The following is a 26,032-nucleotide window of genomic DNA, read 5'->3' as shown; positions in this document are numbered from 1 at the left end:
ATTTAGGCTTAGATGAGATTTAAGCAGGTCACATGGGCCTATTAATGGGTGGGAAAGCTCTTCAAATTTAGCAAAAATACGTTCATCCCCAAGATCTTTCTTTTGCATTACATAGGTCAACGGGGCAACTGGTGTCAACAGAACTTTACAACAGTATAACAGGAATCACACAAAATAATCACATAAAACAGTATCTTAGGGCAAGGCTTGAGCACAAGCACCCCATCATTCCCCCCTCAAACAAATGGGGCCTAAAGTCTTAGAGCAAAGGGGAAGGTTTCTTCTTCTATAGCTACTTCCTGCTGAAATTGGATGTAGATCTGTCCCTGCCCCCAAGAGGCCCCATTTGAGAGGTCAGTTCTTCAGCTATAGTCCAGAGCTTGGTTGACACCAGGTCCTGAGGTAACACATCACAGTTGTGGACAGGGAGTGATATGTGGCTTAAGTGATCTAGCATCTGCAGATGGAGGGTACTAAGCCTGCAGGAAACAAATCTAGCAAACAAGTTTAACAGATAAAAAGTCAAAAAGAAACAAGGAGACAATAACTAGAAGCAGGGAAGAAGAAATCACTAGTATACCTGAATACATGCAGGGTCAGCCGTGTTTCTGGAGTCCAGGAACCTACCATCATAGCCTCATTCACAGTAGAATATGTGAATTAAGGGTACAATTTGGTAACCATCTTCTCCTGAATAAACAACAGTTATGGTATTACCTTTCCCATGAGCTATATAATTTCTGCAGCCTTTGGAACATTGTCTGGCTTCCATTTTACCCATACTTTAGCTCCCAATTTTATTCTATCAGTAGAATTCAATCCTTCAGTTCCTCTGCTAGTTATTTCAGAAGGAGGGTCAGTTTCCAAAAGGGATATTGTTTCACAAGGAATAATAATTACTTGAACTGTTCTATCATTTTTACAAAACTGTATGGGCTCTTCACCTAAATTTTGGAATGTCACAATAATTTCTCCTTGATAATTAGAATCTATCACTCCATCCAACACAAGTATTCCTCATGCTGCTAATCCTGATTTAGGTAATATCCATCCATAATGATTTTTAGGGATTCTCATACATATTTCAATACAGATTTTTCTTCTTTCTTTGTTATCCAACCAAAAGTCCTCTAAACAATGTAAATCATATCCTGCCAAAGTAGGTGCCCCTGGATATGATACTGGGACATCTGGTCTCATAGTCTAATAAGGATCTTATGTGTTTGTTGTTTTCTAATTTGCAGATTTGGTGTCATTATTCTGGCTAGAGGTGTACTTCATCCTGATGGTCTATTATTCAAATTACATAAACCAGTGAACTAAATGGCTGGCTATTTGATGGATCCATTTTGCTAGTATCAGATCATCAGTTGATGTCAAGGTAGGGACAGTATGTTGAATAGCAACCTTTACTAGTTGATCAGCATGCGCATTGTACTCACATTCTGGTGTGGTGAGACCATGTGAGCATCTACATGAAAAACTGACAGATTAACAACCAAAGACATGTCCCATATATCTTCCTATAATTCTTCGCCCCAGACTTGTTCGCCATGAATTTCCCAATTTTGATTTTTCTACATGAGCATCTATGTAGCTAACCCATTAGCTGCTGCCCATGAATGAGTGAATATATGGCACTGTCCTCCTTGTTCTGTTTTGATAGCTTGGTGTACTGCCATAAGTTCAGCATATTGACTACTTCCACCTATCCTAGTACTTTCCAAAGACTGCCTAGTACATGGGTAATAGGCTGCACTTTCCAATGTCTTTTGTGGCCCAAATATTTTGCTGTCCCTTCAGTAAGCCATGCATGTCTCTTCTGTTCTTCAGTTAATCCATCATAGTAACCAAGAAGTCAATACACATTAGCACTGCAGGGGACAATGCCATTCCCAAGGCTTCTGCCCACTGCTGGGACCTTCCCACAAGCAAACACTCACAGTACTAGCTGTACCTGTCTGTGTCCTCTCTCCTCCACCCTAACTGTTCTCACCAACTGCCTCCCAGTCCTGCTCTACCCTTCCTGTTCTACTTGTTCAGCAAGTTTTTCCCACCACATGTGACTTAGGCTTCCATGTGATTTCAGCAGATCACATGAGCTTATTAATGGGTGGGAAAGATCTTTAAATTAAACAAAAATACATTAACAATACAGTATCCCCCCCTCTCTTCTCTTCAATCAATCTTTCACACAGGCACTAAAGTGATTTTCCTAAAGCATAGCACTCTCCTACTCAATAAACTCCAACCGTTGCTTAATTCTTCTCGGATCAAATATAAACTCCCCTGTTTGCCATTTAAGATCCTTCACAATGTGGTCCCAATCTATCTTTCCAACCTTATTATCTGTTACTCCCCTTCACGCATATTATTGACTAGCCAAATCGTCTTCTGATACACAATACTCCATCTCCATCTTTACCTTTGTGTGGGCTGTCTCCCATGCTCAGAATGCAAACCCTCCACACCTTGGCCTCTCAGAATTCCTTGTTTCCTTCAAAATTTAGGTTGTATACTACCTGCTGCAGGAAACTTTTCCTTATTCTCCAGCTGCCAGTGCCCTCTCCCATTACCTTATATCTATTTATATATCTCTATACCCTATATTTATACACAGAGGCAGCTAGATAATGCCTAGATAGAGCACTGGATCTGGAGACAGGAAGACATGTTCAAATATTGCTTCAAATACTTATGTAGCCATGTGACCTTGGTCAAGTCAGTTAACCTCTGTCTGCCTCATTTTCCTCAACTGTAAAATGGGGATAATAATGGCACCTACACCCCAGGGTTGTTTCGAGTTTCAAATGAGAAAATATTTGTAGAAAATGCTTAGCACAGTGCCTGGAATATAGTAGGCCCTATAGAAATGCTTATTCTCTTCCTTTACCCCTGATTTTGTATCTATTTTTTATGGAAGGTAGCATGGTTTAGTGGATGGAAAGATGGCCTAAGTATCAGAAAGACCTGACTATAAACCTGGACAAGTTTCTTAATCTCTAAGTAATGTCAGTGACTCTCCAAGACTATAAGGAATAGGTACCCACATCCACTGGTAGAGGGAGTTTGTCCTTATGGGAGTTCTGTAGAACCATTAAATCACAGGTTCATCTACCCTTTTCATTTTACTTACGTAATGGGGATGGGCAGCTAGGTGGCACTGTGGATAGTGCATCAGGAGTCAGAAAGACCTGAGTTCAAATCCAGCCTCCAACTAGTCAAATCACTTCACCCTGTTTGCCTCATTTTCCTCATCTGTAAAATGAGCTGGAGAAAGAAATGTCAAACCACGGCAGTATCTTTGCCAAGAAAACTTTAAGTGGGGTCATGAAGAGTCAGACATGACTGCAATGACTGAACAGCTGCAACATAACGTGGACTGGTACATGCTCAGGGTATATTAGCATGCATGGCTCATGCAAATTCCCCACTTAGGGAGGCTGAGGAGCCTGATAATGTGTAATGTTGGAGCACGATGGAGAGACCTGAGCATGAATATCTAATGTAGACATTATTGAATTGCTTCTGGTCTGATGACCCCATGGCTTAGTAAAAGCCTTTTGTCATTAGCTGGGCAGCCAGAACTGGGAGTATCTTAATTAGGCCTGAATCAGTCTCAGTCTAGATTCATTCATACTCTTCAGCTACATTCTTAATGGATATTTGGGACTCCTTCACTGTCAGGATCCAGTGAGAGAGACAAGGTTGAAAGCAGAGAAGCCTTGAGCCTTCCCCACCAAGGCCTCCATATGGCCCTGGGAATACAGGCCAGCATTCCCGTCTGCCTTAGCATCTGGCATCTTAACATCTGGGTTTCAAAGTCAGCTGTGCTCTGAAGCCTCAAGGATCAGGGGGTGATCTTTGGGACCTTGACCAGCAGGATCCTCAGATCAGACAAGGACTCATCCAGTAGTTGTGCCACACCTGGATGTGAATGTGATGGGAACAATGCTATGTAGGAAATGAATTAAGAATGGAGGCACTCTCCCCGGGGACCAAAATGGATTAAGAAAGAATGTGTCCCTGTGCTGTTGAGGGGGAAGGAAGAGGAACTTATGCTATTCCTATTGCTATATTTTAGAAGTAAATGACTTTTTATAAAAGTTGATTGACATTTAGTGGTTAGGAGGAGCACAACTAGTGTGAGTTAATGCTGATGGCATTAGAGAATAGAGAAAGCCAAATCCCTCAGGGTATACCAGGACTGAGAGGGTTTACATAACCAGCCTGGTTCTTGGAGAGCAGACCAGAACATACTAGTTTATGTATGTATAGTTTGGGTCTTCTGATAGGCCCTCCTTGATGGCAGGGATGATTTCATTTTTGTCCATGTATCTCTATTTCCTAGCTGAAGGTGAGGAGGAGGACATCTGAGGGGTAATCTGGTGGAAAATATGGAAAGGGATAAAACCATGGGCACATGTAGATGGGTCGACCTTGTCAAGGAGAAGGGCCAACTCATTTTTAGAAAGTGAGGGAAAGAAGGAAAGAGTATGAAATGATGTGAACATGTTTTGAACATGAGATGAAGAGGAGGGAAAAAAGAAGTTCATGTGGAATGTCCTCAATTTTCTCAGTAAAGTAGGAGGTGAGGCTCAAGAATGCTTGATGATAGAAGACAACGTTTGGAAAAGCTCTTCTGGGGACTGCGATAGGAAATCAATTAGACAAGAATAAAAGGACTGGCTTGCTGCCTTGACCGCCCAGTTGAAGCTGGGTAATATGAATTTATAATATATCCAATCAGCAGGGTTATAAGATTTCCTTCAGCTCAATTCAGCAGCTTATGAGTAAGAGTGGAGGAGGTGGATGGTGGGAGTAATCTTTGGCAAGAGATAAGCTGTGAAAGAATAAGTGGGACATCAGTGTAGGCTAACTATTGGGTCAAGCAAGACTGGAGAAGGAAGGAGGTAAAATCAGAATAGAGGAAATGACTTGAAGAAAAACTAAGGGATGGAGGACTTTGGAGATCTTAATGAAGGTAAAGAATAGGTTTGAGGGGATAAAGTATAGGGAGAGATGGAATGAGATGGTGGTTGTGTTCTTGAAGAGGACCATGACATCAGGGAAAGGATGACATGACTTGCAGTTGACTTTGATTTGCAAGGTCACCAGCCTCCCTTTCTTCTCTGGAGCCATATGGGTCCAGTGGCCAGATATTCATCAGGATGACTGGAGATGGCCCAGAATGCAATGGCAGACCCTAACCCTTTTAGACTAAGGCCTTTTCAGCTTCTCATTTTGAATGAGGTAGACCCATTCAGTGAATAGGCCTTTTTAAGAAGTGAGTCAAGTATTGGCTCCTTTAATAATAATAAAAAATAATCAAACTGGGAGGGAAAGACCCTCAGGTTTGTTGGCCACAAGAAAAACAGTTACTCTTTACTAATGTGGACAGAATGCTGGGTCTGGGTTCAGGAAGACCTGAGTTTAAATCCAGCCTTAGACTCTTAATGGTTGTGTGGGGATACAAATAAGATAAATGAAACAATCCCTCCATGCAAGGAGTTTCCATTCTAATGGGGAAGACAACAAGGATGTATGTGTGACCCTGGACAACTCACCCAACCTGTCTGCCTCAGTTTCCTCATCTGTATAATGGCAATAATAATAGCCCCTACCTCCCAGGGTTGTGATGATAAAATGAGATAATGTTTGTATATGTTTTGCAAACCTTAAATCACCATGTAAATATTGGCTATCATGGTCAGACAGAGGAATGTCAGTTTTCATTAGGGAAGTGGAACGCTTGTAGGTAAATGGAGAAATTAAGATTTTGGATGAACTTTCTTTTTGATTTAAGAAAGTGAAGGCATTGGGAAGTTAGGGAGATCGAGGGAGCATCAGTGTGAATGTTAGTGTCCCCTCTTCAGTTAGTGCAGGCCCTGGACACCTCTCACCTAGGTTCTTGCAAAGCCTCCTAATTGGTTTCCCTACCTCAATTCTCTCTCCACTTTGATCTATCTGACATCCTGAAGCTAAGGTGATTTTCCTTAAGTGAAGATCTTTCTGTGTCACTCCCCTACACAATAAATGTCAATGATTTTTTACTGTCTCTAGAATGAAGTACTGCTTCTATTCAATAAATTATTTCTAAAGTCCCTACTGTGGAAATGTTGCTGGAGACTGGCACTACTGAAGTCAGATAGTACAGAACGTGCAAATACTCTCTGCTTCATTTTCAATTCCTACCAAAATTACTTTTTACATACTGTGGACATGTATTTTATATCTCTTTAACTGTGTATATGTTGTGCTCCCCTAGCAGAATGTAAGTTTCTTGAAGGGGAGCAATGTTTTGATTTTGTCATTGTATCCCCAGTACCTAATGCAGTGCCTTGCATCTAAGTAGGGCTTAAGAATTTGTGGAATTGACTTGACAGATGGTAAACACTGCCACTGATGGTGTGCTCTGTGAAAGACTCTCCTATATGCAAGGCCATTGCCAAACTCTTCAGGGTGGAGGAAACATGTAGGCTGGAGATAATGAAGCAGTTCTCTGGACCACATTCACTGTCAACAGACAAGAAGGTGTGGGGAAGGAGTGGCTGCCAATGTAATCAACTTTAAGCAGTGACTGTGTGCCAGGCCTTGGGGATACAAATAAGATAAATGAAACAATCCCTATGTACAAGAAGTTGATGTTCTAATGGAGAAGACAACAGGCTGTATAGAGGCTGTATATAAAGAGAATAAATGCAAATAAATGTGGAATAGTGAAATATAAAGTAGTATATGAGAAAGTCTTAGCAGTTGAGGGGAAAAAGAAAGGCTGAACGCAGAAGGCAGTACCTGAATTGCATTTTGTAGGAACTCTGCTTCACAGAAGAGTTGAAGAGAGAGGGCATTCCAGGTATGGAGGCCCAGCCAGTGCAAAGGCACAGAGATGGGAGTGTTTTGTTTGAAGACCAGAGAGAAAGAAGGCCAGTTTGGTTGGATCAAAGAATGCAGCAAGGGAAGTAATATATACTGTGAGATTAGAAAGAGAGGTTGGAGCCAAGTTATGAAGGCCTTTCAAGGTTAAACAGAGAAGTGTATATATGATTCTAGAGGAAATAGGAAGCCACCAAATTAACTGAGTCAAATTAATTGACTCACATTGTCAGATTAGCACACAAGGAAAATGACATCATTGGCTGCATGTAGGACTGGAAACTGGGCGAACAATTAGGAAGCTGGTGCAGGAATCTAAGGCCAGAGGTGATGTCAATTCCAATCTTGTTTTCCGTATCTCTGTATCCCTCTGATGGGTCACTAATATTTCAATTTCTACTGTGATTACCGTTGCTATTTCTGAATTTTCCTGGTACCAAGCTCTTCTTTCACTCTTTGCCAGATTCAGAATAGGCAGGTCTCAGTTCCTCCGCTGGTGCAGAATTCCTGTATAATTTGGTCAGTCAATGTCTGTCCTCTGAACCACCTTGCTGTTGTCTACTCATGGCTCTGTCCCAGATAGCCCCCAGTGCAGATGGTGAGTTCTTCACCATCTGACATTTCCCTTCCTATACAGGCAGGCACCGTGATGTCTTCTGGCCACTTATCCCTGAGTTGACTAGGTAGGTTATGGTTTCATAACTGTTCTGTACCTCACTTTGAACATTTGAAAGACCATACGACCTCTTTGCCCATAGCATTGAATCTCCTATGTTCCAGTTGTGTGAGCTGGCATAGCTTCCTTAGAATATGAACATTTGGATCCAGATTTTGTCTTTGTATTCATAGAAGAACTAGGATCCCTCATAAGGAAATGCTTTAGCCTATATCTATTTGTGAATGGTTGGAGAGACCCAGGTTCCTCAGGTGCTGGTTTCTGCCAAATTACTAAGAATAGCTGTTTGTGTGAAACCCATCTCTGAACCAAGGTCAGTTTCTTCTAGTCTGAGAGAGTAACTCTCTGAGATGCTTTCAGCACTACTCTTTACACACAAAACCTGGAGAAAAAGGAAAACAACCTCATGCAAATGGTTGTCTCTTGCAGCTGCTAACTGAAATTTCAAAACAGGAGAGAAAAAAATATACAGAAGTAATTTAAGAATAACTCAAATCACAACCAGGTTCTTGACCAAAAAACCCCCCAAAACCAGGGAAAATAATGTTCATATCAAAGAACCCTTTCATAGAATTATAGAATCACACAGATTTAAAGTTGGAAGCATCCTCAGAGGCCATCTAGCCCAAAAGGTACCCCAATTATACTGTGACATCTGTTTGAAGGCCTCCAACGAAGCGGAACATATTACCTCTGAGCTAATGAGTTCCACTTTTGGGCAACTCGAATTGTTAGAAAGTTCTTCCTTACTTTAAACCTTTCAGCTTTGTACCCCTTGTCCGAGTTCTGCCCTCTAGGGTCAAACAGAACAAGTGTGGTCCGTCTTCCACAGAACGGCCCCTCAAATACTTGAACAGGGTTACATGTCTCTGCCCCTCCCTCTCCCTGCCTTTTTTTATTTATGAGAAACCTCCCTACTTCTTTCAAAAGATCACCATCTGACACACCCCCAGGTCCCTTCACTGGCTTACTTGTCCTACTATAGACAATTGTGACCCAGCGCAAACCGGTTTGACTGGTATGCCCCGCCTCTTCCCCAGGATGCAAGTATTCTAAGGCTTAACTGACCAGGAGACCAACATTGCCTTCCTCTGCCTACAGACCTTGCTGTCCCACAGTTAAGAGTTAAGTTTCCTGGGTCCCTGCTTGTCATTCTTCATTCCTTATTAGACAGTTCAGAGAATACCTGGTTTCAGTAGTCTAGCCCAGTGGTGACAAACAGATAAAAATGGATCCTTGACGGGTGTATATTGACGTAGAAAAACATAGATGAGCATTTATGATGTATTGTACTTTTGTTTACTTTGTTGAGAACTTCCCAATCACATTTGAATCTAGTTCTGGCCAGTCAGGGCAAATTCAGCACTTCTGGACACCAGCCCACCGTTCTGGCTCATGAGTTAACAGGGCATTTTCTTATCAGCATCACACCTTTGTCTGAAACTCCACAGAAGTTTGAGTTGCTGGTGGCTTTAGGACCTCGGCTTGGAGTGCACATCTTGTTATATGTCCAAGCCAGAAGCCTGCCCGTGGGGCTGGGCAGGGGGACACAAAGAGGGTGGGAGGATGAGAGGATGAGGGTGGGGACTCCCATCTATATATCTCCTTATTGTCCTTTGTCTTCCTTCCATGGATACTATTCCTGTGTGACTGTTACTTTTTGGTAAAAGATCCCTCCCCATTGCCTTACAGTATTCTATTATTTATCCATGTCCTGAATGTGCCACCTTGATTGCAAGAGAGGTAGAGGACTTTCCCCATCATTTTGCCCATAGAATTCAGGCCAGAGAAATCAGGATGGTTCCTTTCTATGGTGTTATTAAAGGACAACCTAGGGGTAGGATGTTATAAAGTTGTAATTTAGAGGATTGGATCCGGTGAGTAAAGAAATGTTAGCTAACAGGCAGTCTGACCTTCCTTTCTTGAGGCTCAAGCTATAATAGCATGCTTTGCATTGAGTCCCATCTACTTTAGAGATCTTGGCAGACTACAATGTGCTGTTAATCCTTTAAGCTTTTTGGAGACTGTGGGCTCAGACACATTCTCTTGAACTGCTTATTTGGCCCAGCAGACTAGAAACATACACCTATCCTCCAGGCAGCCTCTTATGCCCCTAGCCACTGTCCACCTTGATGGCACAGTACCCATGTCTTCCCTCTCCATTTCTTGCTCTTAGAATTGTAACCAGCCATCAAACCCATAGCCTCAGGGAAAATGTCCTTAAACAACAGGCCTCAAACCTTAGGGGGATGTCTACTCCAAGCGTGGGAAGACTTTCCAGAAGGAATGGGTGGATGAGAACAATTTGTTTCAACAGCCATGAAGGTGGCTGAAGTAGGCACTGTGGAGCACTTAGAGCTTGGTGAGGTCATCCACTGGATCCTGGGCCATCACCAGTCATCTTGACTTTTGATCTGCCACTGGACTTCATGACTCAGAAACAGAGAGTGAGGCTGAGAGGACTTTGGCATCTGTCTCACCTAAATCCAATTCACAGCAAGTCAGGACATCACCTGTGATGTCATGGGTCCTTTTCAGAAAACAAAGGGCTAGCACCAACAATAATTAATTACCTACCCTATTGTTCCACCCACAGTTGTTGTGACTTCCCAGACTCCTTTCCATGGCTACCATTCTTAGATATATGTTGTCTTCCTCATATGAGCTCCTTGAAGTCGAGGATTATTTTATTTTTTGCACAGTACTAGGTACATAATGAGCACTTAATCAATGCTTTTCATTCATTCATCATTCATTCATTCATTCACTGAATGTGAGCAGCCTGCTCTCTTTGGCTGATTATTGGCCTGTGTTAATAATATTCTTTCCTGCTGGTGAGCTCGTAGTGTAGCTACCAGTGTTCTTAGTAGGGATTGTGGGAAGGTGGAAAGAACAAGAAGGATAGAGACAGAGAGAAGGAGAGGGGAAGGTGAGAAATACTCTGGAACCACTGAGCTTTGAACAGGAACCAAAAGGAGAATGGGAGCTTTGTTCCTTCCCCCACCTTTAAGTGCTTGTTATGACACCAAGACCCTGTTTCTATTACCCCAATCATCGAAGCAGATCCTTCCCCATGGGTAGTAGTGTTTTCCTAGAGCCTCCTCTTACCTTGGGTAAGCTCTATGACAACCCAGTGAAGCTTATGAAAAGGAACTCACTTGACAGGAAAAAATTCATAAATGAGACGATGCATCCAACAAAAAGTAAAAACATTTTCCCCTTATGTCAAGTTCTAAGGGCCTGTGGGCCTCTGGAGCAATTGTAAAGCACCCTCACAACGCTTCCTCCTGTTAAAACTTGGTTCTGCTTAACCTCTCACTACATTGACCATGACATTTAACTTTTGAAAAGGCAACCCCCTCCATTAAGGTGGGAGTGGCAGGGCAAGTGGGGACAGCAAGAGACTTTTGATGTATTTGTTGGTGGCCCTCTGCCTCTCCACTGCTCAAGTACTCATTTCTTTTTCCTTTCTCTATTCTCCTCTTTTCTCTCCTTCTTTTCTCTTATCTCCTTCTTCCATCTGTTTTTCCATCTCTCTGACTTTTTAACCTTTCTCTCTGTAATTTTCTTTCTGTGTTTGTCCCTTTGATTCTCCCTTTGTTTTTGAATCTTTCTGACTGTGCTTGTTTGTCTCTCCCTGTATCTTCTCTTATTTTCCTCTCCCTTCCTAGACCTTTGAGATTACTCATAACTCCTGCTTATTTGTAGCCCTTAATCCTCAAGAAGCCATTGACCACCTCTCCCCCTTACATTTTAATGGTATTGGAAAAGGTTGGAAAATGATTTCAGATCTCTCATAGCATCTGAACCTCACAACTTTGTAAGACAGGCAAGGAGGGTATTGTTCTCAACCCCATTTAACAGATGAAAAAAAATGAGACTAAAGGAGCTTAGTTTGATTAGGTCAAGGTTCTGTGGCTAATGAGTGACAAAGTTAGGACTCTGATGGAGATCTTCTGATCCTATGCAGCCAGAAGTTTGCCGGTAAATGTTTAATAACCAGCTCTCTGAAAAAAAAATACATGCATGACGTATTTTTAAGTTTAATCTGCATTATTCACATTTTTTTCTTCACTTTCTTAAGTCTAGACAATCAGCAGAATAATAAATCAAGCCCTGACTCCTACCATTTGCTGATTGCTAAGATATAAATGGTTTCCAATGAAAATCGAACAATTGGCTCTTTCCAAACAGTTCATGCCATGGATGCTGGTTTTATCAATGACCCTCCCTCCTCACACACACCTTCCCACTGCCCCAGGCCCCCAAAAAGGGGGAGATTCTCCTATCAGCTTACAAATAGCTTCTTGGGATGTGAGTAGGGGACAACGTTGTTCATCTGCTGTACCATGCTAACCAGTAGAAAGCTAGGCACAGAAGAGATAGCTAGGTGGCACTGTGCATGTAAATAGTAGACTTGGAGTCAGGAGGGGAACTGAGTTCAAGTCCTGACTCAATTGTTTTACCAGTTGGGCAAATTATTTAACCTTCTCACCTTCAATTTTCTCATCTGTAAAATGGGAATAATAACAACACTTACCTTCCAGCGTTGTTGTGAGGACTAAATGTGAAAACTCTTGTAAAGTGCTTTGTAAACCTTAAAGCATGATATAAATGCTAGCAACAACAGTAATAATGGTGGCTGTACCAGTCCCCAAAGGACTGTGGGAAGCTTCAGTGAAATAATGTAAGGCACTTTGTGAATATCCAAGTACCGACGTAGATGGCAGATATTATTATTGACTATTATTGACCTTGTTGTAGTTCAGTCATTCAGACTTTTCTTGACCCCATTTGAATTTTTCTTGGCAAAGACACTGGAGTAGTTTGCCATTTCCTTCTGTAGTTCATTTTACAGGTGAGGAAACTGAGGCAGAGTAAGTGACTTGCCCAGAGTCACAAAGCTAGTAAGTGTCTGAGGTGATTTGAACTCAGATTTTCCTGACTCTAGGTTTGGCACTCTATCCACTCACTGCGCCACCTTAGGAAAGTCCTTTCATATTTCCATGTCCTCTAGTTTCTTATATTTAAATGGAGGGACAGGAGATCTCTAGGATCCTTTCTACTCTAAGTCTGCTTTATGAACAAAGACTTCTACTGGCTTTTTTATCCCTCCAAGATGGGGAGAAAGTGAGCTGGTGCAGAAGGGTAGTTTGAGGAAATGAGTTAAGGCTAAGAGAACTTCTTTGGGAAGGCTGATGACTCTTCCTAGAGCTAAGCCTTGGAAGCCTGAAGGAGAGACGGTCAGGACCAAAAGTGTAGCAAAGGCATGAAGGAAAGGAGGGACCTTGTGCAGGTATGTTCCCCTCTCCCTTTCTCCTACTCCCATCACACCAGAGAAGCAGGGGAGGGAGTAGTTTTAGACAAACATCCAATAGGATTCATTGCTTCCAACAGTAAGCTCAGCTGAAGACCTCTGAAGGTGTAGAAATGAGATATGGAAAGAAATGGAAGACTGGCCCATGGACTAAATCACACGGGGAGTTACTTAAAAAGGGAGATTAGGAATATATAGAAATATGTAAGATGCAGAAAGAAACCTGATTTGAAATATAGATAGAAAAAACCTGAAGTGGATTTGGTAAGAGAAATAATAGACAAATCTCATTCAAAATTCAAGTATAAAATGAAGAAAATATTTGGGATTTAACCTATCAAGATGCAAAGTATTAATATAAATACAACTATGAAATAACTCTTTACAAATGTCTTTTGTGGATTTTTGTGTTTGACTACTTTATTAAAGCTATAAATCATTAAAAAAAAGTGGATTTGGGGGCAGGGAGGTGTCCAGACTTGAAATTTCATATATACATTCCTGACATGGAAATTTCCTTCACCAATCAGATTAGAAACTGCCAGATTCCTGGAGGCACTGATAAATTAATTTGCTAGATGCCACAGCACAGGTCTTCCTGACTCTATGGCTCACACTTTCTTCCAAAGGATTCTGGTTACTAGGCACCAGTTTTATAATTTTTAAAAAATTATTCTGTGAGTTCATCAAGCTCTTGAATTCCCTGTAGCTATGCAGACTGCCTCTTTTTTTTTTTTTTTTGCAAATTAGAGTCTAAGAAAATTGCCTGCAGCACTCAGAGATTGGTTAAGTGCCGTGCCCTGGATCACAATGCCAGTGTATGTGAGAAGTGGAACAGTGTGTCAGCATATTATAATCTATCTTGCCAATGCTCCCCAAAGGCTCTTCCCTTCTTTTCTGGCACATTGATGGCTGGACCCCAACCAACACCTGGTCTTCCCTCCTGACTCTAAACGTTTTCACTGGCTGGCCCCCTATGCCTGGTGCACTCTCTTTCCTCATCCCTGCCTTTTGGCTTCTTTCCAGTCTCAGCTAAAAACTTACCTTTTCATAGGAAGCCTTTCTTGACTCTTCTAAATTCAAGTGCCTTTTCCCTCTGTTGAATATTTCCATTTTATGCTGTCTCTAGTTGGCTTCTACTGAAGAACTTTAGTATGGATTATGAGATATGGGAGATGCTGGCACAGGACCACCTAGCATGGTGTGTCCTCATCAAAGTCTATGATCAAAGCAGAATTTCAGTAGCTCAAAAGAAATATGAGAAATGGACTATTTGTGCCCCAACCTGTGGTAGAACCTTCTGAGCTCACATTGGACTATCAGTCACAATCAGACACAATCCGTACCTTGATCCCAATATCTCGATGTCATTGATCCTCTTTGAGTATGAGTATGAAGGACAAACACCAACTACAGTCATTTGCATCTTGTCTCCTCTCTTAGTTTGGGAACTCTTCAAAAGTGAGGGCAGGTGACTCATCATTTTTATCCCCAGTATTTAGCAAAGTGCCTGGCACATAGGAGATACGTAATAAATGTTTATCAATTGATGGACTGAATGAATGAAGTTAGATGCTTCTTTATGTGTTTTCTCTTCTAATTAGAATATGCCTGCCATCAAGGGCTTCCATTCTTTTAGGGGATTCAACATGTACCTAGATTAGTATGTGGATAATAAATACAAAAGAAGTGTAAAGTAGGTGAGAATTCTGGGCACAACCAATTGGGAAGATTAGGAAGGGCTTGGTATAGAAGGTGGTGCTTGAGCTGAACCTTAAGGAAGACAGAGGTTTTATGCAGGAGAGGTAAGAAGGGAATGTATTACTTTGATAGATGCATGGTGGATGGCTAGTGCAAAGATAGGAACATGGGAGATGGGGAGCAGTGTGTGAGGAACATCAAGAGAGCTATTTTGACTGGATTGTAGAGTAAAGAAATGAGTCATGACAATGAAGCTGAAAAGGTAGGTAGGGGCCAGTCGGTGAAAAGCCAAACAGAAGAGTTCATAGTTTATTTTAAAGGTAGCATAGAACCACTGAGATTTATTAAATAGGGGAGTAGCATGAACAATCCTGGGCTGAAGGAAGCTTATGTTGGCAGCTGTTTGGAGGATAAATTAGATTGAGGAGAGATGAGGCAAGGAAGTCAATTAGGAGGTCATTACAAAAGACCAGAGGCGAGGAAATGAGGGGCTGTGTGAGTAATGAGAAGGGATCAGATGGGAGAAATGTGGAGGTTAGAAATGATGAGATTTAGCAACCGGTTAGATATAAGAGGTAAGGAAGAGTGAAGAGTCCAGGTTAACCCTGAGGTCAGGCAAGGGCTCTTTGATTTAATTCCTAATGTGGAAATTCCCCCTTTCAATGCTAATCACAAGGCATGTCTGATTTAGTAGATTCATCCCAGGCTAGAGGCTTGTTGGGGTTAAAGTGACTTGCCCAAGGTCATTGGTCTAGGAAGGACTATAGACCCAGATCATTGGAGAATCATAGATTAAGAGCTAAAACAGGTCATAGAGGCTATTGAGAACAGTCTCCCCATTTTACCAGTGACAAAACTGAGATTGAAAGAAGTTGAGCCACATGCCCAAGGTCCCATAGTTAAATGTCCTATGCAAGATTTGTACACCTATCTTCCAAGTCCAGATTCCAGGTCTAGAACTCTGTCTAGTCCTAATGGAAGTTTATATTTCTGGAGTGTAACCCAGCACTATATTCATCAAACTGATATGCCTCTACTCCATTTATGAGGAAACAATCTCAGAAAGATAATGTCTAATGTCATACAGTTAATAAGAGGCAGAGGTAGAAGACCTGGGTCTTCTGATTCTAAATGTAGATCTCTGTCTTACCAAGAGTTCCTTTGTTATCTACAAAGACCAGAAAGAGAAGACTGACTTTAGTCAAGGCCAGTTGGTTATGCATTTTCCTTCCTCTCCCTCCTCTCCCTTCCTCTTATCTTTTTAACTCTTGTGACTCCTCTATCACGTGCCATCTTTCTTTGTGCCCTCCCCTGAGCCATGGAGATTTAGTTGTTCTTTGGACACATGCTTCTTTTCATTTCCCCCCTCTACTGGGCTTATTTATTTAAATTAAGCTTCTGCTGATCTGTTTTTTCTAACTCTTTGAAGTTATTACTGTGGACTAGGTCAAGCTTTTATTTGCTTCCTTGGGAGTTTCCTTTCGGACATTAGAAGGAAATGAAACTTCCAAAAATATGTCCAGGGTTTTTTTTTTTCTTTAAAAAAGTAGAAAGAAGATTTTGAGTTTAATTCAGTATTGTGGGATCAAAAGCAATAGTTAAGGTGGAAAGGTCATTCTTTACCCATCACCAGATGTTGCATCCCTAAGCAGTTAATGATTTACCTCCAGCTGGACAGGTTTTGCTAAACCATTAGCAAAGTTTTCCAAGTGAACTTTAGCTTGTCCTGAGTTGGCCTTATTCATACACTAAGACCTGTGGAGCTGAAAGGGCTATTAAGAGATCATCTTGTCTTAGTCCCTCTTTTTTATAGATGACTCACAACATTTATAGCACCCTAGTGATGTACAACACAGAGCCAAATTTCATCTCTGTTCTGAAGGCCTGTAAATTAAGACCCATAAACAGAGAGTTTAGGACTGCTCCCCCCTCAAAAAAAAATAGCAGAAAACAGATGGCCTGAGCATTCTGGGGAAAGTTGGGTGCAAGTATCCTTCCATCTTTTAAGTCCCAAGTCAAGTTCTTTCGCTTCTGTGAAATCTACCCAGAACTCTTAGCACTCACTGTATCACTCATTGGGCATTTATCTCAGGATCTATATTTAAAGGGACCTTAGAGACTATTGTGCTCAATAACCTCATTCTATAGATGGAAAAAATTAGGCTAAGAAAAAGCCATCTAGTCTAACTTCTTAATTTCACAGAGAGGAAGTTGAGGTCTGGAGTAGATAGGTGGTAACACTCATATTTCAATGCAGGGTCTCTGATTTCAAACCCAGTGCTTAGTCTACTATGTCATGATGTAGGAATGCTTTCTGATATCTCTTGTACTGTCTGACTTGTTATGTGTATATGTCTTATATTCCCAACTAAATTAAATATTCTTTAAAGACAGCAACCAGCTTTAACCACTATCATCGGGCTGGGTCCACAGAAAGAATGTGGTAAATAGTTACTGGTAGCAGAATCCAGTGTTTCAAGCACTATCACTAACTAGCTTTGTGAGTCACCCTACTTTTTTGGACCTTAGTCTACTCATCTGTAAAATGAGGAGGTTAGGCTAAAAGCTCTCCTAATTTTAAAAATTCTATGATTCTATGTTTCAAGGTAAGAGTAGCTAATGTCATGACAGGAGGAGGAAATATTTTATGTTGAAGGTGGGAATATTTGCCTCAGGATATGTCTTCAGCCTGTACCCTCTCTTGGGACAAGGGTATTTTTAAAATTTTGTTCTCTCCATCACCAAGACCCATGGCTCATAATCATTTTAAAATTAGTTATTGATACCTTTTTTTGTATTAATTTTCCAACATGTCTCTCCTCTTTCCCTCTCCCAGAAAATCATTCTTTATGACAAAGAATTAAAAAAGAGGGAGAAAAAGATGCAGCGAAACTAACATATCAGCCAAGTTTAACGTTATGTGGAGTGCTTCATACCCAGAGTCTTCTACTTCTGCAAAGTAGTGAGAGAAGCACTTTATCATGTCACTTCTTTGGGGCCAAGCTTGACATAGCATCCAGTTGTGATTGTTCTGTTTTTATCTCCATTTTACATATATCACATACATATTTGTATATATTACAATACATGTATATTACATATATTGTTTTTGATATAATTCCTTATGGACATTTCTATTTTTCAAACTTTTGACTTTGTCTCATGAAGTCATTAACTTCTGTTTGGTGTTTTGAATTTTCAAGGTATCTGTTATTTGGATAAGGTTTTCACCCTTGTGCTAAGTTGTTAATTCTCTAATTCTTTCCTCCATTGCCTTCATTTCTTTTCCAGTTGTTTCCTCATTCATTCGCCTTTCATTCATAATATAGTGTTAAAATCTCTACTTCATTCATTCCAAGAATTCTAATTAATCTTGTGACCAAGTTTTCTCTCTTTTTCTTTCTGTCTCTTTCTCTCTATTTGAAGCTTTACTTGTTTTAGAGTGATTTCCCTCTTTTGGATTGTTATTTTGGGTGGCTCTGGCATCATAGTAGCTCTTCATCTTTTTTTGTTTACTCATTCTTTCTCAGATTCTGTGCATTTCTGGTGGGACTTTCCTGGCTTTGTATGGTCCTGGCTTGTCTTATCTGTATCTTGCCACCCCATTCTCTGGGTAATTGCTATGTTCTTCAAGAATCATAGGGGTGGCTTAGGCTGTGCAATTTTATCCTTTCAACAGGCCCTGTGTAGTCTTATCAAAGTCTAATTGAGGCTCTCTTTGGCTTTGCAGGCTCCAGACCCCAATTTGGGTCTAGGAAACACAACTATAGACTTGTCCCAGGGTTGAGCTCCAGTAAACAGTTGGTTCAAGTCTCTGTTACCTAACGGTAAAGCTCTGTTCAGAGTAACAGTACTAGCCTGTTTACCCCTGTTCTGAGCTCAGGGGGCTCTGTCTACTATCTACTCTGGGATCAGAGTGACAGCATTATTGACCTAGCTCTGTTCTGGGCTTGGAGGCTAACTCTGAGATCCCTCTGAGGTCAGAAAAGCAGTGCCCTCATTCTATGACCACCTCTGCTTTGAGTCTAGGGATTCAATCTGAGATTTGCTCTGGGGTCAGAGAAATAGAACTATGACCCTGTTTGAAGCCTTAATCCCAGTCTATCTCTGTTCTATAGTTCTTGCCCCAGTCCAGGGGTGGGGAACCTGTGGCCTTGAGGCCACATGTGATCTTCTAGGTCCTTGGGTGTAGCCTTTTGACTGAGTCTAAGTTTTAAAGAACAAACCTTTTTATTAAGGGAATATGTTCTGTGAAGTTTGGATTCAGTTAAAGGACTGCACTTGAGGACCTAGAGAGCCACATATGACCTTGAGGCTGCAGGTTCCCCACTTCTGCCCCAGTCAATTACCTACAAGTCAAATTTGTGATCTTGGACTGGAAAGATGACCCACTGCCATCTCCTTAGATTTCTCTGTTGGGGTAGTTGTGGGGGGAACTTGACTGTACTCCTAGTCTCCCATTTTGCATATTGTTTTCCTGGTTCTGTTTACTTCACTTTGCATCAGGTCATGCTTCTCTATATTCATCATATTCATAATGTCTTACTGCTTAGTAGTATTCCCTTACAATTATGTGCTGTGACTTGTTGAACCATTCCCCAGGTAACGGATGTCTACTTTGTTTCTAGTTCTTTTGCTACTACAAAAAAGTATGCTATAAATACTTTAGTATCTACCTGATCTCTCTTTTAATCATCCTCCGCCTTAGAATTGTACTCTGAAAAGATATTAAGGCAAATATTTGGTTGGTGAATGGGTTACCTTGCCATAAACTAATCAGCTGAATTGTTTATGAGTATACTGTCATCTCTATCCCTTATCCTAACTAAGTGAGAAAACCTTTGCTGGGTTCTTATCCCAGATGGGAAGCGCAGATCTGTGTGGCCTGCTGGGGATGGGTTTCTAACGTGGGAGACTCTGAAACCATACCATTGTGAATCGATTTTTGGGCAGCCTTGGCCTGCAGGAGATCTGCTGAAATGGAAATCATGGAGGCATTTGGGGGGGACTAAGAATTGAAGACATTTTGTAATTTTGTTGAGTATTTTACAGAATCTTAGTGTTTGCAGGGAACTCCAAGTCCATCTAGTCTAACTCTTATCTGAGCAAGAATCTCATTTTGACCATCAAAGCAGAGGTCATCAAACTTCTTGACAAGGAAATTCTACCTCTTAAGACCACCCATGCCACTTGTGGATAGTTGTAAATGTAAGGGAATGGATTCCAGAAAGGACAACTCTATCAATGGGTAGAAATTATCAGCAAAGAGATTTCCACTGAATATAATGAAGAGCTTCCTGAGAGAACTTTCTAACAAAAAATGGACTGCCTTGAGGTAATTACTAGAGCGGTTCAAGCCGAGATTCATGAACACTTTGGGGGATTATTTGGGGGATAATTCTGCTGATTAAATTACAAAAAGATGATGGTAGTTGACTCCAGACTCATATTCCCCCCCATCCTTGAGGTCCTTGAGGGCAGAAAGCTATTTCTTTAGCACTTGTCTACAGTTGATAGTAATAGTAATAATAATAATAATAGCTAACATTTATATAGTGCCTACTGTGTGTCAGACAATGCACTAAGCACTTTACTCATTTGATTCTCACAGCAACCCTGGAAGATGGGTGCTAATATTAGGTAGCTCAAATTTTGAAAGAACCAAATGATCAGTAGAGCAGGGCACTGATGTGCTCTGGATGAGGGTTTATCTCCCCTGCTTCTCATGAAAGTATCAAAACACATTGATTTTAATTCATAAAATTCTTAATTCTTCAATTTTAATTCTTAGAAGAAGAGTTGCCCACTAGAAAGTTTGAGTCTTGGCTATAATATCTGTGACTTGCTTTACCATAAAACAAATACTAATGAACCAGGGAGAATGGAATTTTCTGATATTAAAAATGTGTCCTCTGTTGGTAGAGTTGTGAACTGATTCAATCATTCTAGAGAACAATTTGGAACTTTGCCCCAAAGGCTGTAAAACTGCATATTATTTAATCCGGCAGTACCACTGCGAGGTCTATATGCCAAAGACATTTTAAAAAAAGGGAAAAGGACCTATTTGTACAAAAATATGTAGGAGCAACTCTTTTTGTGGTGGCTAAGAATTGGAAATTGAAAGGATATGTATCATTTGGGGAATGGCTAAACAGGCTGTGGTATGTGAATGTAAGGGAATACTATTGTGCTATAAGAAATGACAAACGGGATGATTTCAGAAAAAATTGGAAAGATTTACATGAACTGATACAAAGTGGAGTAAACAGAACCAGGAGAATGTATACCAGCAATATTGTTAGATGGAGAACTGTGAATGACTTAGCTATTCTCAGCAACACAACGATCCAAGACAATCCCAAAGAACTTGATGAAGCATACTATCTGCCTCCAGAGAAAGAACTGATAGTTTGAATACAGACTGAAGCATGCTATTTTCACTTTCTTTCATTCTTTTTCTCATATTCAGTTCTTCCTGTACAAAGACTGATATGGAAATGTTTTACATGATTGCACATGTATAACCTACATCTGATTGGTTATTGTCTCTTGGAGGGGGGAGGAAGAATGAGGGATAGAATTTGAAACTCAAAACTTAAAAAAAGCTACAGATTATTTTTAACATGTAATTAACATAATTTTACCAAATTATTTTAGCATGTAATTACGGGGAAAATGAAATATATATTTTAAAAAATGTGTTATGTTAAAAAAGTGTCCTTTATTGCCCCTTCCCATATTGTGCCCTGGGCCACTTCCTTTCTTGCCTAACCCTAATTCTAGCTGTGGGGTACAGTGGTTGCCTTCCAGGATTACTGACTTAGAGGGCAACCCTTTGTCTGGCATCTGGTATCGTCTTTCTCCTTTCTTGTTCAACTAGGCAATGAAGGACCCACATGAAAAGGAAACTGAGCCTTAGGAAATCTATAAGATCAGAAAGGAATTAGCAACAGACAATTAGGGAGGAGTGCTGTTGTGAGAAATCCACGGGAGTGATTCTAACCCAGCACTTAGCTATTTTTGAGGTTGGGAAAAACAGTGAAGAAAGGATCTGGGCCAAGAGGGATAAGCATTTAGTTTCTCATTGAGTCTCTAAATGACCATCTTGAAGGCTGCAATTTCTAGTCTGGGAGGACTGGTCTTTAATTGATGGCACCATGGAATGACTGAGGAGAAAAAGAGACATGACAAAGAAGGGGAAGTAGATGGAGTGAGAGGGAGAATGCTTAGGGGCCTGCCTGGCACCTCCACATTTACAGATAGAGATGCTGATTCAAAGTTCCCTTCTCTTTGTTCTTTTTCCTCATCGCCAGGTTCATCGCCACAGTCCCAGTGCTTCAGACCCCAGAGCCTTTCCCTATGAAATCTGCTCAGAAGAAAGTAGTTGCTAAGTAATTTACATCTTAGTATGAATTAAAGTTGAAAACTTTTTTCCCAAGGGTTTTTTTTTCTTCATTTTTAACTCCTAAGGCTTACTGTGAAGTGAAGGACTTTGACCTTTATAAAAGGAATTTTTTTAGGTTTTAACTAGAAAAGCCTGAAAGTTTTTATTTGAGTTGGAGGGGGTGGGCTCTTCCCACTGCCCTGGAAATCACGCCTCATAAACAGTGTCTGCCTTGTAGAAAGTCATGTTAATTCCTAAGCTCCAAAGTCCCAGTTGTTCAGTTGTGTTTTTCTTCATTGACCCCATTTGGGGTTTTCTTGCCAAAGATATTTTTGGCTATTCCTTTCTCCAGCTCATTTTTATAGGTAAGGGAGCTGAGGCAGTTAAGGGACTTGCCCTGAGTCATACAGCTAGTAAGTGTCTGAAGCCAGATTTGAACTCGGAAAGATGAGTCTTCCTGACTCCAGGTCCTTTACTATATCCACTGTGCCTTAAACTTCCACTATCCATGTTCAATATACTGGAAAAATTTGGAGTCAGAGGAATCGAGTTCAAATCTTAGCTGTTACTTACTAGCTGTATAACTATGGCCAATCCACTTTCCCTCTTTAGTTTTCAGTTTTCTTATTTGTAAAATGGAGAAAATAATAGCACATCCTCCTAGGGTTGTTATGAGATTCCAGTGGGATAGTATTTGTAAAGGGCTTTGCAAACCTTAAAGTGCTAGATAAATGACAGCTCTCATCATCATTATTATTTTTGTTAGGATGGGTAGCTAGGTGACTGGCACAGTGGATAGAGTGCCAGACCTGGAGACACAAAGGCCCATCTTCATGAGTTCAAATCCAGCCTCAGGCATTTACTAGCTGTGTGACCCTGGGCAAGTCCCTTAACCCTGTTTGCCTCAGTTTCCTCATCTGGAAAATGAACTGGAGGAGGAAATGGCAAACCACTGCAAGTATCTTTGTCAAGAAAACTTCAAATGGGGTCACAAAGAGTCAGACATGACTGAAATGACTGGATAACAACAAAAGTGTTGGGTTAAAAGGTTTGCTAAAGAATTGATGGAAAAAGTAAAATCAAATCTGGAGTTTATGATGGTTAAGTTTAGATAGAAATGAAGTCAGAGTAGTATAGTAGAGTTCAAGGCTTGGAGTCAGGAAGACCTGGGTTATAATCTCACCCTAGATACTTCTTGGCTGTGTTATCCTGGATAAGTCACTTAATTTCTCTGATCATCAGGCAACACCCTAGGAGTGCCTATTAAATTATAGGCTGGTAGGACCTCTGATCCTTCTATGGTCTCTCTCTTTACCACCCAACACAGGGCATTCCTACACTTGGAGTTTCCCACTATGATTTTTCTTATAAAGAGAAGAAGGGTCCCTATTGCCTCCAGGATTACATTTAAAGTGCTCTGACATTCGAGGCCCTTCACAACTGAGCCCCCTCCTTTTTTTCTAGTCTTCTTACGCCTTATGCTTTATTGTAAAATATGATGATGGCTTGGGAGAGAGAGATTGACAAAGACGTTCCTGATGATTCTGATGCATAGGTGAGACTGATTGTACCTCCTTATCACCCAGAGTCTTGGGGAGTGTATGCAGGAAGCTGTGAGATAGGATAGAGGGGATACTGGATCTATACAGTGTAGGGCTGGTTACTCGCCTACCTGTCACTGCCTAAGATTGTGATTTTGTGACCTTGATGCAGGCATCTGTTTTGATTGTTACTACTTGCATTGTTAGTGACCTTGATGCAGGGGACGATTAAGGAAGCTGAGCATGCTCCTATAGGTGTCTACAAGTAGCAGCTGCCTTTGAATTCTACCTGAGGTGGGAGGAGGAGAAAATGAGGCAGGTGACCTTGCACAGCCCTCCCTTACTCAAAACAGTCAAGTGCAAGTCGTGTCATCATTTCTTTAAGGTCGTGGTCTTTTTTGAAAACAAAAGATGAACACAACCTGTGAGTAGACCCAGCTGCCTGAGTGGGGACCCAGCTCATCCTCTCCCTTCTATCTCCCTCTCCCCTTCCTTTGGGGCTTTGGGGTTTACTGGCTACATATTTTTCCTTCCTTCCTTCCTTCCTTCCTTCCTTCCTTCCTTCCTTCCTTCCTTCCTTCCTTCCTTCCTTCCTTCCTTCCTTCCTTCCTTCCTTCCTTCCCTCTTTCCCTCCTTTCTTCTTTCCTTTCTTCATTCTTCTTGTTCCCAAAACTTTAAACCCAGTGCACTCGGAAACCTATGGGCTGCACAACATTGAGTCCCTGTCCAAACTCCACTTAATGGCTGGTTTAGAATGATTATCACCACTAACAGTGTCTGTTGATTTAGTTATTTTTCTTTTGCTCATGAAAAGGGCCATTCCCTGACTACTTCTTAAAGAGACCTGTTCACTCAATGGGCGTTACCTCCCTAAGTGAGTTCCTGAAAAGGCCAGCCTAAAAAGGTCAAGATCTCCTATTGTATCCTGGGCCATCTCTAGTCATCCTGATGAATATCTAGTCACTGGACTCAGATGACTCAGAAGGAGAAAGTGAGGTTGGTGACTTTGCACAGCCCTCCCTCATTCAAACCAAAGTCAATTGCAAGTCATGTCATCATTGCTCTGATGTCATGGTCTTCTTGAAAAACGAAGGATGAACACAGACAGACAGACAGACTCTTACACCTTACTCCTTAACATATACTCTGACATGGAATGCATCCTCACTGTTGTGTGAGTAATATACTCCATTTCTTGCTCAGTTTGTGTCTAGAATGCTCTCCTTTCTCATCTTTGTCTCCTGACTTCTTTGGCTGTCTTCAAGTCCCATTTAAATTTTCTACAGGAAGGCCTTTTCAAATCCTCTTAATTCTAGCGCTTTTTCTCTTTTAATGATTTTTCAGGCTATCCTTTATATAGCTTATTTGTATAGATATTTGTTTGCTTATCCACCTTACGCCCCACCCCACCCCCATATTATGAGTTTCTTGAGGCAGGGGCTGTTTTTTGCCTCTTCAATATTTCCATGGCTTAACACAGTGCCCAGAACATAGTAGGTGCTTAATAGATGTTTGTCAGTTAATTGATTGGCTATTAACAATGTTTGAAGAACACACAACTCCTCTGCCCTTACCTTCTCCTACTCCTCTCTGGGGCCAGAGAAAATCTAGTCACTGAATTTGTGAAGAAAATGAGGAATTTAGAAGACATGACTCCAGCTTCTCCTGGAAACTAAGGGTCTTCTTAATAGTTATTTACATGTTGTTTCACCCCATTGGACTGTATGCTCATTGAGGGCAGGAACCGCTTTTCTCTTTCTTTGTAAACCCCCCTCCCCCCCACCAGAAGACAGCAGTCTTCATGTGCATGATTATATGCACTGTGAGAAACAGAACACATCAGTCTCCAAAGACTGAAAATGAATATCACCCAGAGGGCAATAGTAGATTTGTGGTGGGTGTAAGCAGGTGAGGACTGTCATAGAAACCAGGTGTAGGAGATGTCATCAGGAGAATGGATGATAGGAAAAAAAGTAATGGGTCGTCTGGCAAAGGAAAAGGATGACAGGTGAACAGTCCAAATATTCTCTTCTAGCCTTTTCATGATGCCAGGAAAAAGTGAGGAAGGCCTCTAACACACAGGTTGGACTCCCTATGGATTCCTTGTGGTAGACCTTGGTCAAGAGTTGCAGAGGTTGAATTGGCATGGATGGGATGGGATCCAAAATGGTGGAGGGAGGTACCAAGCTGATGAGATCACAGATACATTCTAGTTGGTTTTAGTATTGAAGGAGATCCCTCTTAGATGAGGAGTTCTTAACCTCAGGTCCATGATAGATTTCAGTGAATAAACCTGAATGGAAAAAAAAAGTTACATTTTTCTGTGACCTCTAAGTGAAATTTAGCATTTCCTTCAATTATGTATTTAAAATAATAACATTGTTCTGAGCCTTCTCAGAAGGTCCATAGGCATCAACACTACTGAAAGGGATGCAAAAAAATTTAAGAACTCATAATCCAGATTATTTTTTTTCACCAGTATAAAAATCTTGTTATACCTATAAAAGAATTCCTTTCCATGCCAGTCACTTCTGAGA

The 26,032-nt window shown here is 41.0% G+C and overlaps 1 long non-coding RNA gene across 1 annotated transcript in view; it reads right to left on the bottom strand.

Moving 5' to 3' along the window:
* The window catches only part of LOC140520541 (uncharacterized), a 33,863-nt gene extending 9,803 nt beyond the window's left edge, over positions 1-24,060 (bottom strand). The window contains exon 1 of the long non-coding RNA XR_011972568.1: positions 13,914-24,060. This is a non-coding gene — a long non-coding RNA (uncharacterized lncRNA). The remainder of the gene's footprint in view (positions 1-13,913) is intronic.
* Between the last annotated feature and the right edge of the window lie 1,972 nt (positions 24,061-26,032).

This window comes from Notamacropus eugenii, chromosome 1, assembly GCF_028372415.1.
Source record: "Notamacropus eugenii isolate mMacEug1 chromosome 1, mMacEug1.pri_v2, whole genome shotgun sequence".
In the NCBI taxonomy this organism is placed as follows: domain Eukaryota; kingdom Metazoa; phylum Chordata; class Mammalia; order Diprotodontia; family Macropodidae; genus Notamacropus; species Notamacropus eugenii.
The sequence above is the reverse complement of the archived record's forward strand: the minus strand, read 5'-3'. Positions and strand labels throughout refer to the sequence as shown.